This window comes from Physella acuta, unplaced genomic scaffold, assembly GCF_028476545.2.
Source record: "Physella acuta isolate Inbredline_101_S28 unplaced genomic scaffold, ASM2847654v3 ptg001237l, whole genome shotgun sequence".
Taxonomy (NCBI): domain Eukaryota; kingdom Metazoa; phylum Mollusca; class Gastropoda; family Physidae; genus Physella; species Physella acuta.
The window spans coordinates 512,689-533,043 of record NW_026732753.1 but is presented as its reverse complement, the minus strand read 5'-3'; the positions used below and the strand labels follow the sequence as shown (position 1 = coordinate 533,043).

The 20,355-nt window shown below is 42.0% G+C and overlaps 1 protein-coding gene across 4 annotated transcripts in view; it reads left to right on the top strand.

The window, feature by feature from the left end:
* Nucleotides 1-6,365: 6,365 nt before the first annotated feature.
* Nucleotides 6,366-20,355, top strand: part of LOC131957375 (uncharacterized) — a 28,162-nt gene continuing 14,172 nt past the window's right edge. Inside the window, exons 1-2 of one of the 4 annotated variants that reach the window (XM_059322132.1) lie at nt 6,366-6,452; nt 15,634-16,222. The gene's annotated coding sequence lies outside the window, so the exon portion shown is untranslated. Of the gene's footprint in view, nt 6,746-15,606; nt 16,223-20,355 lie in introns of those variants that run through there. The other 3 variants (XM_059322131.1, XM_059322134.1, XM_059322133.1) reach the window with 3 other exon arrangements.

Sequence of the window (20,355 nt, the reverse complement as noted above, 5' to 3'; positions counted from 1 at the left end):
ATGTCTTGGTCTACACACTATTGTATGTGTTGGTCTACACACTATATTATGTGTTGGTCTACACACTATATTATGGTCTACACACTATTGTATGTGTTGGTCTACACACTATTGTATGTGTTGGTCTACACACTATTGTATGTGTTGGTCTACACACTATTGTATGTGTTGGTCTACACACTATTGTATGTGTTGGTCTACACACTATTGTATGTGTTGGTCTACACACTATTGTATGTGTTGGTCTACACACTATTGTATGTGTTGGTCTACACACTATTGTATGTGTTGGTCTACACACTATTGTATGTGTTGGTCTACACACTATTGTATGTCTTGGTCTACACACTATTGTATGTCTTGGTCTACACACTATTGTATGTGTTGGTCTACACACTATATTATGTGTTGGTCTACACACTATATTATGGTCTACACACTATTGTATGTGTTGGTCTACACACTATTGTATGTGTTGGTCTACACACTATTGTATGTGTTGGTCTACACACTATTGTATGTGTTGGTCTACACACTATTGTATGTGTTGGTCTACACACTATTGTATGTCTTGGTCTACACACTATATTATGTGTTGGTCTACACACTATTGTATGTGTTGGTCTACACACTATTGTATGTGTTGGTCTACACACTATTGTATGTGTTGGTCTACACACTATTGTATGTCTTGGTCTACACACTATTGTATGTGTTGGTCTACACACTATTGTATGTGTTGGTCTACACACTATTGTATGTCTTGGTCTACACACTATTGTATGTTTTAGTCTACACACTATTGTATGTGTTGGTCTACACACTATTGTATGTGTTGGTCTACACACTATTGTATGTGTTGGTCTACACACTATTGTATGTGTTGGTCTACACACTATTGTATGTGTTGGTCTACACACTATTGTATGTCTTGGTCTACACACTATATTATGTGTTGGTCTACACACTATTGTATGTGTTGGTCTACACACTATTGTATGTGTTGGTCTACACACTATTGTATGTGTTGGTCTACACACTATTGTATGTCTTGGTCTACACACTATTGTATGTGTTGGTCTACACACTATTGTATGTGTTGGTCTACACACTATTGTATGTCTTGGTCTACACACTATTGTATGTTTTAGTCTACACACTATTGTATGTGTTGGTCTACACACTATTGTATGTGTTGGTCTACACACTATTGTATGTGTTGGTCTACACACTATTGTATGTGTTGGTCTACACACTATTGTATGTGTTGGTCTACACACTATTGTATGTGTTGGTCTACACACTATTGTATGTGTTGGTCTACACACTATTGTATGTGTTGGTCTACACACTATTGTATGTGTTGGTCTACACACTATTGTATGTGTTGGTCTACACACTATTGTATGTGTTGGTCTACACACTATTGTATGTGTTGGTCTACACACTATATTAAGGTCTTCACCCTATATTTTGGTGTAATGTAATAACGTACAGGTAGTTTACTCAAAAGTACAGGCGTAGGCAGATCTTATGGTGCCCTCAGGAGGTTAAGTACTCCACCCCACACCCCACACACACATAAATACATTGTGGGGGGGGGGGGAGTTAAAAAGTTAAAAATGTGTTATCTGAAATTGTGATATGTTCTATGTTCTTAACTTTTTTAATCTACATTTTTACATCTAAGGGTGAATCTCAAGAGGGACATTATTTGCTTATATTCAGGCCCTCCCCCTCCTTCCCCACCCCCCCTCCCTAAAACTGAAAAGCTAGGTCCGCCTATTAACTAAAGAAATCAAGGTAGGCATTTCTTCTTGAAGTAGACAAGATCTTTTCAAACAGCCTGGACCAATGCATGTTACTTTGATAAAGTTGACTGTTGTTACTTTGATAAAGTTGACTGATGTTACTTTGATAAAGTTGACTGATGTTACTTTGATAAAGTTGACTGCAGCATGTTACTTTGATAAAGTTGACTGATGTTACTTTGATAAAGTTGACTGATGTTACTTTGATAAAGTTGACTGATGTATGATAGAGTTCTTGCCTTAATGTTGTGTCAGTCTATCCTTGCCCTAAACACCACCAACGATTTCTCTGTTAAAAGCACCTCGTTATTTTCCTTGCTCAAATTTGTTGATTTTGTTGCTGAATAAAATATTTGATCTCTTAGTGTGTTGAACTGTTCCAATGGCAACCATAATGTATACAATTCGTCTATTTCATCACCCCTTTAACTGAATCATCTCAACATTTTTCATTCATCTATTACATTCTCATTTTATTCAACTTTATATTATAACTATGTAAATATTATTTCTTTATTCCACATTTTTACTGCTAGTCTTTATAATGTAGATATTTTTATTCAAATGTTTTTGATATTCTAAAATAACGGCCAATTGGAATGAAAAGCAGTGTTTCTTCCAGACTTTTTTCTACGGGGGGGGGCACTTGAAATCTTCGGGGGGGCGGTAAACTTTCTTCGGGGGGGGTGGACACTGTTAAAAGTATATATTTTCTATATAAATTATATAAATTTCATTTCGTTCGGGGGGGGGGGGGCGGTAAAAAATTTTCGGGGGGGCAAAGCCCCCCCCCCCCCCGAAGAGATGCCTGGAAGAAACTCTGAAAAGGCCTCTGTGCCATCTATAGCTACCGTTATAAAATAAAGTTTTGTTATTTGATTATTGAAAATGTACATAGTAGAATAATATTAATAATATTAAACTAATTAATAATATCTTATTTCGTCGAATTTAATTAGATAACTAACACAATTAGTGAGATAAAGGACCCATTTAGAAGTACGACTGACACTTATTGAATTAATTTGTCAAATAAATTAGTCATCTGTAGTAAGTAGTGAGATATTGACATGTTCACAGTGAGATCGTTATTAGAGGGTTTACTGTAGCAATCGATGAGATACCTCATCCAACTACAGCTGTGAATGAGATAACTCACTAAACCAACCAACAAACGAGGTATTTAATGAGATAACTCGCTAAACCAACCAACAAACGAGGTATTTAATGAGATAACTCGCTAAACCAACCAACAAATGAGGTATTTAATGAGATATCTCACTAAACCAACCAACAAACGCGGTATTTAATGAGATATCTCACTAAACCAACCAACACAGTATTTAATGAGATAACTCACTAATCCAACCAACAAACAGTATTAATGAGATAACTCACTAAACCAACAAACGCGGTATTTAATGAGATATCTCACTAAACCAACCAACAAACGCGGTATTTAATGAGATTACCAGTACACTAAACGATGAACCATCAAAGTTAATGAGATTATTTTCCCAACATTTTGTGATCGAAATTCTCGCTTTTTACCCCAAACTTTGACCTTTGCAAGTTACCGTATCACGTGACCTAACACAATGGCCCTGTTGGCTCACACGCCACCATTGTTCCCTGTGTGAGTACGGCTCAGCCTCTACGGGCCAACATTAAAGCAGGCTACAGTTCTCCCCCCTGGGCCAACCACGGCTTTTTGTCTGCAACCAGGGGAAACAACAAGCGACATATTCTTGATGCCCAAGTTATCGCCCTTATCTTGCCAGTCCCCTTGAAAAGGCCACAGTGAAGGATTGTCGTTCCTGAACTTTCCGCAAATAATGAAGGTCAGTGTAGTTGCCAGGATCTTGTGTTTTTATCTCAGTTATTATGTCCCTTGTCTAGATAGTTGGTATTCAAACGCACATACACTTATTGACTCACTGACTCTCACATATATATATATATATATATATATATATATATATATATATATATATATATATATATATATGTGTGTGTATAAATGCCCTTGGGGCCTACTATGCACGTATTCAGCGGCAGGTCTGTTACTGCTGTTAAACTATAAATGTAGTCAAACCAAAAAAATATCAAATTGTTTTTTTCTATCAATTGCCTCTGGCTGGTGTCTGCTTTTAAATGTTGTTGTGGTCGATTACGTAACGGAGTTCTGCAGTAGTCGATTACGTTATTGAGTTCTGCAATAGTCTTTTTTATGTTACTGAGTTCTGTAGTAGTCGATTACATTGCTAAAGTATCTTCCTAATATTTTCTGCCTGTTAGTTATTGAACAAGCGCCTTACACATGGCCCAAAAGCTGGTCAGTGGCCCAAGAACAATAAACTAGTGGCCCAAGCAAACCTATTTACAGATGGCCAAAAGCCTGTCAGTGGCCCAAGAACAATAAACTAGTGGCCCAAGAAAACCTATCTACGGATGGCCCAAAAACTTGCCAATGGCCCACGAACATCGTACTACTGCAACAAACAGACTTTCTTATAACCTCTGTATTGCCAAGCATTATTACCCGACACATTTTAAGCATGCTAAAGTTATACCACTACACAAAAAAGGTAACATCCAAGATGCTAATAACTACAGGCCAATTGCTATACTTTCATCCCTCTCCAAGCCACTAGAAATACATATAAACAAATTCATGTCAAACTACCTAGAAAAGCATAAACTTTTCCATAGTAATCAGTCTGGGTTTAGAAAGTTTCATTCTTGTCACACTGCTTTGATAAAGATGAATGAAAACTGGCTTAAAAATATTAACAATAACCTACTCTGTGGCTCGCTGTTTGTCGATTTCAGAAAAGCCTTTGATTCTATTGATCACAGCATTCTTCTTAAAAAACTAATTCCATACAAATTCCACGACTTTACAGTTAGGTTACTTCACTCCTTTTTATCTAACCGATCTCAACGCGTGTTTCACCTTAATAACATCTCTTCACAGAAATATGTTAATATAGGGGTTCCACAGGGCTCAATCTTAGGTCCTTTACTTTTTTCTTTATACATTAATGATCTTCCATTACACATTGACGCTGGTCAGTGCGAGATGTTCGCTGATGATACTTCTTTACATGTCTTTGCAGACAGTGCTGAGTCACTCAGTTACAAACTTCAAACGTGTGCCAATCAGCTTGCTACTTGGACAAAATTGAACAAAATGAAACTTCACCCCGATAAAACCAAGTCAATGTTTATTACAACTCATCAAAAACGCCTTCGTCTTCCATCCACCGCATTAAACATTACTATAGACAATTCAAAAATTGAACAGGTAGAAGGTTACAAATGCCTAGGATTGTTTATAGATCACAACCTCACTTGGTCTGACCATATTCATTTTCTAAGAATGTCCTTATTAAAGACAACCTTTCAATTAGCAAGGATAAAAAACTTTCTCAACTATAGGAGCAGGCTGGTTTTTTATGAGGCTTTTATTCAATCCAGGTTGGATTATGCTTCTGTAGTGTGGAGCGGCAGCTTTATAACTAAGCAGCGTCCTCTTCTTTCTTTACAAAAAAGGGCTATAAAACTGGTTACTGGCTTGTCTAGTAGTCTGGATTCCTTTCTTACAACTAAAATCCTTCCATTAAATAAAAAGATAATATATACTAAATCAATTTTCTTATATAAAATATTCCACGAAACAGCCCCCTCTTACTTGTCAAATCTATTTTCTTTTAACATAAAATTAAATCGCCGTCTTAATTTACCATTCCCTTATTCAACCTTTTTCCAAAAACATAGCTTCGCCTACTCTGGTTCTAATTTGTGGAACAATCTTCCTAATAAAATAAAGCTATCTAGATCTGAAAATATGTTCAAATCTAAACTAAAACTAAAACTATTTAATGACCTAACTGACTCATTGTAACATTTCTCATTCATCTATTATATTCTCTTTTTTATCTCATTATGTATGATAGCTATGTAACATTGTTTCTTTATTCCACATTTTTAGTGCTATGTTGTTACTGCTATGTGTTATTGAATTGTTTTATTTGTTTGAACGGCCAATGTGAAAAAAGGCCTTTGTGCCTACAATTGTAACCGTTGTTTGAATAAATTTGAATAAATTTGAATAAATTTGAATTTGTCTGCTGTGTGTGTCAGACATTTGTTGAGCAATATTTACATAACGTTAGGGGGAAGTTACGGTCAGTGCATGCGGTAACATACCCCCCCTCCCCCCACTCATGCTCTTACCTGTACCAGAGCTCGGCTTTAATGAGTTGACAGTTGATCTCTTAACCCCCGTGCCTGTCAGCCCTCCACCCCCTCCCCTCACTCTACACTAGGTGCAGGTGTGTGAATGTGAGCACTTGTGTGTACGTATTTCATGTAGGTTATAGATGTATCTCTAACAAAAACATTTCCGTATAAAAAACATGTGTATCAAGGGCAGATAAATCCATCATTGAGTGATAACAAAGCAGCTGTGTTGTCTGCTACAGCGCCGTTACCTCCCTCTCGCGCGCGCGCTGGTGAGTACCGTCGCACGTGCACGGGCTGATCAGAGAACTGATGTGGGCCCGGGGGTGCCGAGGTTCCCATCAACCACCCCTCAAATAGACAAGACTCAAGTAGGGGGAATTTTCATTTCTTCAGGTAACTACAGGGTTCATTTCTTTCTGACGATATGTACATTAAGTCGTGAAATGTGGACAAATTAATGTCGTGAAATGTGGACAAATTCATGTCGTGAAATGTGGACAAATTAATGTCGTGAAATGTGGATAAATTCATGTCGTAAAATATTAATGTCGTGAAATATGGACAAATTCATGTCGTGAAATGTGGACAAATTCATGTCGTAAAATATTAATGTCGTGAAATGTGGAAGAATTCATGTCGTGAAATGTGGACAAATTCATGTCGTGATATGTGGACAAATTTGTAAGGTGAGATATGGACAATTTTTGTAAAAAGTGCACAAATTAATGTGAAGTGTGGACAAATCAATTTGGTGGGGTAGACGAGTGTCATTGGAGTGTCGTTTTAATGTGTCATTAGAGTGTCGTGTTAATGTGTCATTAGAGTGTCGTTTTAATGTGTCATTAGAGTGTCGTGCTAATGTGTCATAAGAGTGTTGTGTTATTGTGTCATTAGAGTGTTGAGTTAATGTGTCATTAGAGTGTCGTATTAATGTGTCATTAGAGTGTCGTGTTAATGTGTCATTAGAGTGTCGTGTTAATGTATCATTAGAGTGTCGTGTTAATGTGTCATTAGAGTGTCGTGCTAATGTGTCATTAGAGTGTCGGGTCATTAGAGTGTCGTGTTAATATGTCATTAAAGTGTCGTGCTAATGTGTCATTAGAGTGTCGGATTGGTGTGTCCTTTTTAAAGATGTGCGTACAAGATTAAAATGTAAGGAGTTGCTTTAGTTCTCTGACTGATGCATGGGCTGGTTGAAACATTTCAAAGACAAGTTTTAGTGTGACGTCATGTGCTACTAATGGCAGCAGTACAAGACGTCATCTAAATCTGAGCTCCTAATGACGTCACATGATACTGACGTCACATGATACTGTCTGACACAGCAATTGTCTAGAACTAATCTTTAATCCGAGAAAACTGATCAGATCAAAGTTCAAGTCTAATGTTGTCAGCTCAATGTTTTTTGTTTCAACGGCATCCATCTAGCAGACGTTTCAACGTCGTTATTTCTATCACTCCCTCCCTACCCCACCGTCTAACCTTACATGCGACTATGGTTAGCACATGTGACGTAAAACACCATTTATTTCTCTTATGGTGAAACAGCCCACAGGTAATGAAGGTAATTAACGATTTCGTAATTGGCAGTTTTGTTTCTTTATTGTCGGCTCCATTCTTTGTGTGTGGTCTATTGTGTTAACGGTCGTCTAAATAACAATCACTCCAGTCACTGCAGCCACTTACTCCAATCAGTTACTACAATCTGACTCTTTACTCCAGTCATTTCAGTCAAGGCATAAGGATATAAACAAACCGTTCTGCTGTATAACACATTGAAACACAGCCGGTCATTGGGTGCAGCCGGTCACGTGACTCACCTCGCTATTGTCTTGTACGTCTGGGGCTGGTCTGGTAGAGACCTAAAGATGGCTGACTCCCGTCTGCCAAGTCACTTTTCTCTCGTTCGTCCATCCAGCCCCCCCCCCCTACCCCTCCCTGACGTGTAAGAAACATTCCATGTTAAAGCGCCCTCTGGTTGAGATATTATTAGATCGTGTAGAGCACATTCAATTATTGCTGCACCATTAGCTGGGGAATTTTTATTGGAACCGCGTCACGAATACACGGGTGTGTAAATATGATGTGCTGATGTGTACATCTTAAGGTAGTGATGTGTACATCTTAATGTAGTGATGTGTACACCTTAAGGTAGTGAAGTGTACAGGATGATGTAGTGATGTGTACAGGATGATGTGTAAAGATTGAATTGGGTCCCTACTGATATCTGATCTTACCTTCACTGAATGCTTACATCAGCCAACAATTGTGTCATGGGAACATAAACTGATTTTCTTTTTTGGCCTACACGTAAATGGTACCTAACGTATTGCTTAGCATTCCTTTGACCATATCATTTGTGTATATCATCGGTGTATATCGGCGAAGATCGAGAGAGAGAGAGAGAGAGAGAGAGAGAGAGAGAGAGAGAGAGAGAGAGAGAACGACGGTGCATTTGCAAACTATGATCTGTTTATGTAGTGCCCTGGAACGCGCCCTAGGATCTCACTTCTCTGTTCGCATCCGTTGTCTGCCATAAGAGACCATATTATGTGTACAACTTAAGGTTGTGTGCACCCGTTGTCTGCCATAAAAGACCATATTATGTGTACAACTTAAGGTTGTGTGCACCCGTTGTCTGCCATAAGAGACCATATTATGTGTACAACTTAAGGTTGTGTGCACCCGTTGTCTGCCATAAGAGACCATATTATGTGTACAACTTAAGGTTGTGTGCACCCATTGTCTGCCATAAGAGACCATATTATGTGTACAACTTAAGGTTGTGTGCACCCGTTGTCTGCCATAAGGACCCATATTATGTGTACAACTTAAGGTTGTGTGCACCCATTGTCTGCCATAAGAGACCATATTATGTGTACAACTTAAGGTTGTGTGCACCCGTTGTCTGCCATAAGAGACCATATTATGTGTACAACTTAAGGTTGTGTGCACCCGTTGTCTGCCATAAGAGCCCATATTATGTGTACAACTTAAGGTTGTGTGCACCCACTGTCTGCCATAAGAGACCATATTATGTGTACAACTTAAGGTTGTGTGCACCCGTTGTCTGCCATAAGAGCCCATATTATGTGTACAACTTAAGGTTGTGTGCACCCACTGTCTGCCATAAGAGCCCATATTATGTGTACAACTTAAGGTTGTGTGCACCCGTTGTCTGCCATAAGAGCCCATATTATGTGTACAACTTAAGGTTGTGTGCACCCGTTGTCTGCCATAAGAGCCCATATTATGTGTACAACTTAAGGTTGTGTGCACCCAATGTCTGCCATAAGAGACCATATTATGTGTACAACTTAAGGTTGTGTGCACCCGTTGTCTGCCATAAGAGCCCATATTATGTGTACAACTTAAGGTTGTGTGCACCCACTGTCTGCCATAAGAGCCCATATTATGTGTACAACTTAAGGTTGTGTGCACCCGTTGTCTGCCATAAGAGCCCATATTATGTGTACAACTTAAGGTTGTGTGCACCCGTTGTCTGCCATAAAAGACCATATTATGTGTACAACTTAAGGTTGTGTGCACCCGTTGTCTGCCATAAGAGCCCATATTATGTGTACAACTTAAGGTTGTGTGCACCCGTTGTCTGCCATAAGAGCCCATATTATGTGTACAACTTAAGGTTGTGTGCACCCATTGTCTGCCATAAGAGCCCATATTATGTGTACAACTTAAGGTTGTGTGCACCCACTGTCTGCCATAAGAGCCCATATTATGTGTACAACTTAAGGTTGTGTGCACCCATTGTCTGCCATAAGAGCCCATATTATGCTTACATGACACTGCACCAACCCTCGTGTACATATCATTCGACTTACGATGTTTTTATTGTGTTTCACGCAACATGCCAGGACCCCCATAACCACCACATCAACACCATCACCACACACACACAGACCCCCCCCCCCCCACATTCAAGTTGAGACGTGTGAGTGCTGATGTCAACAGTGCTGTGTTTCTGCCAGATTTTTCTGACGTGGATTTATCCATTTTTGAGCTTGGCCAGATGACAAAAACGTTGGAAAAAATTGATGGCTAAAAAATATTGAACACGGTCTAAAGATTCCAATCAGTTTCCTCTTCTTTGAAAGGCTTCACGTCCTCCGATGTTTATCTGATATTGAATCGATGACCTCCCTTGTTAGGGGCGGTAATCCAACCACGTCATCCCTGTTAGATATTCTTTCTATCTGGCATGTGGAACCACGTGACATCAGATGACGTCACAGTCAGTTTTAAGGACGTCACAGGCCATTATATTAACATTAGTCAAATTTTGGACGTCAAAGTCTTCTGAAAGGACGACAGTATGGTATCGGCGTCAATCATCGGTATGGACGTCAGTCATCTGTATGGACGTCAGTCATATGTATGGACGTCAGTCATCTGTATGGTATGGACGTCAGTCATCTGTATGGTATGGATGTCAGTCATATGTATGGACGTCAGTCATCTGTATGGTATGGACGTCAGTCATCTGTATGGTATGGACGTCAGTCATCTGTATGGACGTCAGTCATCTGTATGGTATGGACGTCAGTCATCTGCATGGTATGGACGTCAGTCATCTGTATGGTATGGACGTCAGTCATATGTATGGACGTAGTCATCTGTATGGACGTCAGTCATCTGTATAGACGTCAGTCATCTGTATGGTATTGACGTCAGTCATCTGTATGGTATGGACGTCAGTCATCTGTATGGACGTCAGTCATCTGTATGGACGTCAGTGATCTGTATGGACGTCAGTCATCTGTATGGACGTCAGTCATCTGTATGGACGTCAGTCATCTGTATGGACGTCAGTCATCTGTATGGACGTCAGTCATCTGTATAGACGTCAGTCATCTGTATGGTATTGACGTCAGTCATCTGTATGGTATGGACGTCAGTCATCTGTATGGACGTCAGTCATCTGTATGGACGTCAGTCATCTGTATGGACGTCAGTCATCTGTATGGACGTCAGTCATCTGTATGGTATGGACGTCAGTCATCTGTATAGACGTCAGTCATCTGTATGGACGTCAGTCATCTGTATGGACGTCAGTCATCTGTATGGTATGGACGTCAGTCATCTGTATGGTATGGACGTCAGTCATCTGTATGGTATGGACGTCAGTCATCTGTATGGACGTCAGTCATCTGTATGGACGTCAGTCATCTGTATTGACGTCAGTCATCTGTATGGACGTCAGTAATCTGTATGGTATGGACGTCAGTCATCTGTATGGTATGGATGTCAGTCATCCGTATGGACGTCAGTCATATGTATGGTATGTACGTCAGTCATCTGTATAGACGTCAGTCATCTGTATAGACGTCAGTCATCTGTATGGTATGGACGTCAGTCATCTGTATGGTATGGACGTCAGTCATATGTATGGACGTCAGTCATCTGTATGGACGTCAGTCATCTGTATGGACGTCAGTCATCTGTATGGACGTTTAAATCCACCAGTTATGCTGATGCTGCTGGTAAAGTTTTGTTTATTATGTTGAGCAGCGGCTGGGATAATCCTCCATAACGACAACTACGTTTTTCACACGTTTCAAAATCTCCAAAATATCACACGTTCTGGTGCTATCCAACGCGTACTGTCACACACATACACACACACACACACACACACACACACGCCCAGTACTTCAGACACTCCACCCTCACCCCTTTTATACGACTCTCTCCTTACACATTATTCACAATACTCACACATGGATCACGTCACGATATTCGTCGCTGGGTTACACGTAGTGTCATATCTGGCGTGACATTGTCATGTTATTAGTGACGTGTGACCGCCAGAAAATGGAAATATACCTGTCACCCCCCCCCCCCCCACACACACCTGAGGCTTGACGGGGGGAACTGTTGCTCCCACCTCAAGTTCCTGCCTGGGTGAGAAACATGTGAGTGTGAGGCGTGTGAGATGTGCCAGGTGAATTTTGTGAATTTTGTGAATTCCTCGTTCTTCTCCAAGCTCAGCTAATAACGCGTGGAGAATTCTCTGCTTCATCCACCGTCTGCTCCACCGCCTGCTCCATCCACCGTCTGCAGAGTTTCTTCCAGGCATCTCTTCGGGGGGGGGGGGGGGCTAAAGCCCCCCCGAAAAATTTATGAAATAAATGAAATTTATATAATTTATATAGAAAATATATACTTTTAACAGTGTCCGCCCCCCCCCCCCCCGAAGAAAGTCTACCGCCCCCCCCCCCCCCCCCGAAAATTTCAAGTGCCCCCCCGGAGAAAAAAGTCTGGAAGAAACAGTGATCGTCTGGTGCCAGCCTTTGTTCCCGTGCCGGTAGTGTTTCACTCAATTTGAGACAAATTACTTTCACACTTCTACCCTGCCGGAAGCCATCTTTACACCCCCACCGGCATACACCTCCATACTCCACCAGAGAAAACCTCCACTCCTCCACATCCTCACACCAACACCCACCACACACACCAAACTCCACACCTCCCCACCTCCCCACCTCTAGGTAGCATATCATGTTGTACCCTAGTTACAAACTTAGACTAGACAGATGCAAAACTGTGTTGTGTGTTATGTGTCACTCTACGACACAGCCAATATTGTAGCTCGTCATTTGTCTGGTTGTCTTCAATCATTTGATTGGCTGTCAGCAGTCCACGTCTCGTTGTCTGATTGGTTGTTAGTTGTCCCTTGATTGTCCCCCGGCAGACGAACACTGCCAGCAGACAGAAGACTTCCGGTGGAGTGCCCAGCTGGAAGTGGCACTAGAAAGAAATGTCTCAGAAATCGGATTGTCTCCCGTTAATACGAGTTTCCCAATTTAGGTCCAAGACTCAGTTGACAAGATCAAGGACTCGCGGCTAAGGCGGGTAACTCGTGATCATAACAGTCGCTCGTTCAAGGCGGGTAACTCTTAACCATAACAGTCGCTCGCTCAAGGCGGGTAACTCGTGACCATAACAGTCGCTCACTCAAGGCGGGTAACTCTTGACCATAACAGTCGCTCGCTCAAGGCGGGTAACTCGTGATCATAACAGTCGCTCGCTCAAGGCGGGTAACTCGTGACCGTAACAGTCGCTCGCTCAAGGTGGGTAACTCGTGATCATAACAGTCGCTCACTCAAGGCGGGTAACTCTTGACCATAACAGTCGCTCGCTCAAGGCGGGTAACTCGTGATCATAACAGTCGCTCGCTCAAGGCGGGTAACTCGTGACCGTAACAGTCGCTCGCTCAAGGTGGGTAACTCGTGATCATAACAGTCGCTTGCTCAAGGCGGGTAACTCGTGATCATAACAGTCGCTCGCTCAAGGCGGGTAACTCGTGACCATAACAGTCGCTCACTCAAGGCGGGTAACTCGTGATCAACAGAACAGTCGCTCGCTCAAGGCGGGTAACTCGTGATCATAACAGTCGCTCGCTCAAGGTGGGTAACTCGTGATCATAACAGTCGCTCACTCAAGGTGGGTAACTCGTGATCATAACAGTCGCTCGCTCAAGGCGGGTAACTCGTGATCAACAGAACAGTTGCTCCCTCAAGGCGGGTAACTCGTGATCATAACAGTCGCTCGCTCAAGGCGGGTAACTCGTGATCATAACAGTCGCTCACTCAAGGCGGGTAACTCGTGATCATAACAGTCGCTCGCTCAAGGCGGGTAACTCGTGATCATAACAGTCGCTTGCTCAAGGCGGGTAACTCGTGATCATAACAGTCGCTCGCTCAAGGCGGGTAACTCGTGATCATAACAGTCGCTCGCTCAAGGTGGGTAACTCGTGATCATAACAGTCGCTCGCTCAAGGTGGGTAACTCGTGATCAACAGAACAGTCGCTCGCTCAAGGCGGGTAACTCGTGATCATAACAGTCGCTCGCTCAAGGCGGGTAACTCGTGATCATAACAGTCGCTCGCTCAAGGTGGGTAACTCGTGATCATAACAGTCGCTCACTCAAGGCGGGTAACTCGTGACCATAAGAGTCGCTCGCTCAAGGCGGGTAACTCGTGATCATAACAGTCGCTCACTCAAGGCGGGTAACTCGTGATCATAACAGTCGCTCGCTCAAGGCGGGTAACTCGTGATCATAACAGTCGCTCGTTCAAGGCGGGTAACTCGTGATCATAACAGTCGCTCGCTCAAGGCGGGTAACTCGTGATCATAACAGTCGCTCGCTCAAGGCGGGTAACTCGTGATCATAACAGTCGCTCGCTCAAGGCGGGTAACTCGTGATCAACAGAACAGTCGCTCCCTCAAGGCGGGTAACTCGTGATCATAACAGTCGCTCGCTCAAGGCGGGTAACTCGTGATCATAACAGTCGCTCGCTCAAGGCGGGTAACTCGTGATCATAACAGTCGCTCGCTAGAGTTGACTGACAGACGTCTTTAACTAGTTGACTGACTGACGTCTTTAACTAGCTGACTGACTGACGTCTTTAACTAGTTGACTGACAGACGTCTTTAACTAGTTGACTGACTGACGTCTTTTACTAGTTGACTGACAGACGTCTTTAACTAGTTGACTGACTGACGTCTTTAACTAGTTGACTGACTGACGTCTTTAACTAGTTGACTGACAGACGTCTTTAACTAGTTGACTGACTGACGTCTTTAACTAGCTGACTGACGTCTTTAACTAGCTGACTGACGTCTTTAACTAGCTGACTGACTGACGTCTTTAGTTTGCTGACTGACGTCTTTAACTAGTTGACTGACTGAAGTCTTTAACTTGCTGACTGACGTCTTTAACTAGCTGACTGACGTATTTAACTAGCTGACTGACTGACGTCTTTAACTAGCTGACTGACGTCTTTAACTGACTGACTGACGTCTTTAACTGACTGACGTCTTTAACTAGCTGACGTCTTTAACTAGTTGACTGACTGACTAACGTATTACACTTGTTGACCGACTGACTGACGTATTACACTAGTTGACCGACTGACTGACGTATTAAACTAGTTGACCGACTGACTGACGTATTACACTAGTTGACCGACTGACTGACGTATTACACTAGTTGACTGACGTGTTGATCTCGTAGACTCCGTCACCCTGCTGACTGACCCCCTTGACTGGACCCCTTGACTGACCCTACCGACCAACAAATTGAAACTTTACAAGCCCGTGGCTACGGTTGAAGTATTTTGTATGGATATTAAACGGAGTCTGCATCGGCTGGCCAAATCATCGGTCTAGCGACACTTGAAGGGGACACAGGGGCGCGGGGGGGGGGGGGGGGGAAGGGTGGCACGGGTCGAGGGTCACACGGAGCAGGGACGTCGCAGACACGAATTTCACGCGCGTGAGATGAAGGCATCGATCGAGCCGTCTTTTAAAAACCTCCGCTGCTTTTCAAGTTCAAAGAACGACCACTCTGGCGATGTCCAATTTTTTTTTCTTGTTTTTTAAGTACAAGGAACGACGACTCTTGTCCACCAGTGCTCGCCCTTTAACTCGAGTTGCTGCGGCAGGGGAGACTAGCATTAGTTTCACGTACGTTCAGTCCAGGGGAGACTAGCATTAGTTTCACGTTCAGTCCAGCGCTGTCGAGTTCAAGTTGTGTCTGTGTTTATTTCTAGGAGGCGGTGCCAGAAACTGACCATATCTGCCAGCACCGCGGGCTAGTGGCCGTCAGGAAATTTTTGTGACAACTTTAAAACTGTGGCCGTCAGGAAATATTTGTGACAACTATAAAACTGTGGTGGTCAGGATATATTTGTGAAAACTTTAAAACTATGGTGGTCAGGAAATATTTGTGACAACTTGAAAACTGTGGCCGTCAGGAAATATTTGTGACAACTTTAAAACTGTGGCCGTCAGGAAATATTTGTGACAACTTTAAAACTGTGGCCGTCAGGAAATACATGTGACAACTTTAAAACTGTGGCCGTCAGGAAATATTTGTGACAACTTTAAAACTGTGGCGGTCAGGAAATATTTGTGACAACTTTAAAAGTGTGGCCGTCAGGAAATATTTGTGACAACTTTAAAAGTGTGGCCGTCAGGAAATACATGGGACAACTTTAAAACTGTGAAATTGTGATGTTGACATATTATTGACAGAGATTTGTGATGATGACCTTGGGCCAGTGACCAGGATACCAATGACTCACCCTATGGTCACGTGATCAAAGCCCGTGGAACTCACCTTCTGACCAGACGAAGCAGGTGAGAAATGTCTTAGATGAGTTCAGTCTGTAGGGGGGGGGGTGTATTTGTAACATGTTTCTTTGTATGAATGTGTAGAAGTCAGATGTTTATTTTTATCTGAGGTGCCCAAATAAGTTTCGGATTGTAGTTGTCAGATGTTTATTGTTATCTGTTGAGTGTAGTTGTCAGATGTTTATTGTTATCTGTTGAGTGTAGTTGTCAGATGTTTATTGTTATCTGTGGAGTGTAGTTGTCAGATGTTTATTGTTATCTGTGGAGTGTAGTTGTCAGATGTTTATTGTTATCTGTGGAGTGTAGTTGTCAGATGTTTATTGTTATCTGTGGAGTGTAGTTGTCAGATGTTTATTGTTATCTGTGGAGTGTAGTTGTCAGATGTTTATTGTTATCTGTGGAGTGTAGTTGTCAGATGTTTATTGTTATCTGTGGAGTGTAGTTGTCAGATGTTTATTGTTATCTGTGGAGTGTAGTTGTCAGATGTTTATTGTTATCTGTGGAGTGTAGTTGTCAGATGTTTATTGTTATCTGTGGAGTGTAGTTGTCAGATGTTTATTGTTATCTGTTGAGTGTAGTTGTCAGATGTTTATTGTTATCTGTGGAGTGTAGTTGTCAGATGTTTATTGTTATCTGTGGAGTGTAGTTGTCAGATGTTTATTGTTATCTGTGGAGTGTAGTTGTCAGATGTTTATTGTTATCTGTGGAGTGTAGTTGTCAGATGTTTATTGTTATCTGTGGAGTGTAGTTGTCAGATGTTTATTGTTATATGTTGAGTGTAGTTGTCAGATGTTTATTGTTATCTGTTGAGTGTAGTTGTCAGATGTTTATTGTTATCTGTGGAGTGTAGTTGGCAGATGTTTATTGTTATCTGTTGAGTGTAGTTGTCAGATGTTTATTGTTATTTGTGGAGTGTAGTTGTCAGATGTTTATTGTTATTTTAGGTGCCCAAATAAGCTTGGGAGTATCAGAAGTTAGTTTCATGTTCAAAGGCCACAGTCCTATGTTATTAAAATATCAACAGCACAGCCACATGTATAAAATCCAGCTTAGATCTAGTGTAAGCGTGTTTACAGTATCAAACGAACCTCTAAAATCCAGCTTAGATCTAGAGCTGTTTTATGTCTTGCTCTGACCAGAGGTACATATCTTTCAAGATTAAAACATCAATAAAAAAAAACGTTATCCTGTTTTTTTTTAATTATAACACACTTTAAAGATGTATTGTTAACCTCTTTAGCTATAATTTTTTTTATAAATCATAAAAAAATTCATTTTATTCATTTTATTCACGTTCAATGATTGTAAAGAATTGATACATGATTTATTTTCTACCTTTCTGTAACTCTTAATTGTTAAACTACAATACCCCAATAAAGAAAACATTTTCTACAAAAATGTTTTCTATTTAGTCCGGGGGAGGGGGGGGGGAGTTAAACAATGCATCCTCTACCCCTGCCAAAGAAATACATGAAAGAAACTCTAATGGCTGGCCATATAGAATGCGCATCATTTAATTAACGAATGAATAACTTTTATTTTGCGTCAACCGGATTATAGTCTAGAAGTTTTTCAAAATCGACGGACAAGTAACACACACACTCACTCACACACACATACACATACACACACAATCAACCTTGAAGAGTTAAAAACAAAAACGTGGAACAAATGAACTTTAAATATTTGATAGCGTCTAATGTTTACCCCGCCCTCACCCCCCCCCCCCCCCCACACACACACACACACTCACACACGCACGGCGTTAGATGATCTGCTAGAGGTTTTTTGTGTGAAGTCTAAGTTGTTCTAGACACCTGGAGTCTGTCTAGTGGGGGGACAGACTTACAAAGTCTGTCTAGCGGGGGACGAACTCACAAAGTCTGTCTAGTGGGGGACAGACTTGCAAAGTCTGTCTAGTGGGGGACGGACTTGCAAAGTCTGTCTAGTGGGGGACGGACTTGCAAAGTCTGTCTAGTGGGGTGGGGGGACTTACAAAGTCTGTCTAGTGGGGGACGGACTTGCAAAGTCTGTCTAGTGGGGGACGGACTTGCAAAGTCTGTCTAGTGGGGGACGGACTTGCAAAGTCTGAAGTCTGTCTAGTGGGGGGGGGGGGATACAAAGACTGTCTAGTGGGGGGGGGGGGACAGACTAACAAAGTCTGAAGTCTGTCTAGTGAGAAATGTCCAGACTACCACCCCAAGGTCCCCATGGACTACACAGCTGTGAGCAATTAGCCCCCAACTCCCCGATCAATAAGGGCCGGCAGTGAGAATGTTAGGGGCCGGTCACGGTAACGTGAGTCCAGTACATTGCTAGAACCTGTCCGGTCATGACGTCATTAGACCGTGCGGCTAGTTTGTCAGACTGCAGTCATTATGTCGTCATTACTGGCTGCATTATGTCGTTTACAACCATCCAACCTTCTTACAACCATCTTACAACAATCCAACAACCATCATACAACCATCCAACAACCATCTTACAACCATCCAACAACCATATTACAACCATCCAATAACCATATTACAACCATCTTACCACCATCCAACAACCATATTACAACCATCCAATAACCATATTACAACCATCTTACCACCATCCAACAACCATATTACAACCATCCAACAACCATCTTACAACCACCCAACAACCATCTTACAACCATCCAGCAACCATCTTACAACCATCCAGCAACCATCTTACAACCTGTGTTTCTTTTAGACTTTTTTGTTGTGGGGTTGCGCTGATATTTTTGGGGGCGGACTAAACTATATATATTCCATATCTTGGTGGGGGGGGGGGGGGATAGACTTTCTTCGGGGTTGGAGGCGAACACCCACCCACCCACACACACACCGAACAGATGCATGGAAAAAACTCTGCTTCCAACCATCCAACAACCACCCAGCAACCACCCAGCAACCAGCCAGCAACCACCCGACAACCAGCCAGCAACCACCCGACAACCAGCCAGCAACCACCCAGCAACCAGCCAGCAACCACCCGACAACCAGCCAGCAACCACCCAGCAACCAGCCAGCAACCACCCGACAACCAGCCAGCAACCAGCCAGCAACCCTCCCTAACTTGAAGTAAGCTGCGCTAGGACCACGGTGTTGGGGCTATTGGCCTGATTTCCATAAAGTAATTACAGCAACAAATTGATCTGGCCAACTTGTTTTCTAGGTCACACCAGCGAGGTGGCGATGGAAGGGTTACAGTTCACAATAAATTTCCTTTATCGTCTGCTGGTGGTGAGTAAAGAAACATGAGGACCGGAAGTTGAAGGCCAGCTGTCCCGTCATTCTCCACGTGGTGTGGTTAAATAAGGGAGGGAGACATTGATGTCCACTGCACGGCCACAGCTGAATATATATATATATATATATATATATATATATATATATATATATATATATATATATATATATGTGTGTGTGTGTGTGTGTGTGTGTGTATGTAAGTCTGTTTGTCCTCTGCTACTTCATTCATCTGATCGTATGAAACTTTATGAAGCTGTTGAGAACACTCATAAAAAGGTTTCTGCGAAAGAAAATGTAATTGGGAAGTTGGCGGTGCCCCGGCAGGGAGCGATTTTTCTATACTCCTTCCATAAAACGAATCATGAGTGTCTTTCGGTGCCCCGGCAGGGAGCGATTTGGCACCCTGGGCTCCACCGTGAGCACAATGGCGCCTACGTTAGTTTTAAAGAGTGCGATACATTATGTATATATTGGACTACTAGATCTGTAATCCTTCACCAAATCAAATAAGGAGCGTCCAGTATAGATTCCAGTAGACCATTTTGTCTGAACAGATATGTGTACAAAATGTGTACAAAATATGTACAAAATGTTGCTTATTATAGAGATGGAACGGATGGCTGTGTTCGATATTTCTCCGAAACACAATGACGTCAGTCATCCCATTAATCAGGATAATGTTACAGAGTAATTCCCCTTACGGCCTATAGACCCGCCTCTCATGTCCGATCAATCAAATTATTGGGATTTCATTCCGTGCCAAAATTTACTTGACCAGAACAAACTGGCAAGTGTTGGCTAAAGCAAGATGGCAGCTGTTTTCTTATCAAACCTGGCAACTCTCCTATGGAAACTTGCTTTCTGTCTCCTGCA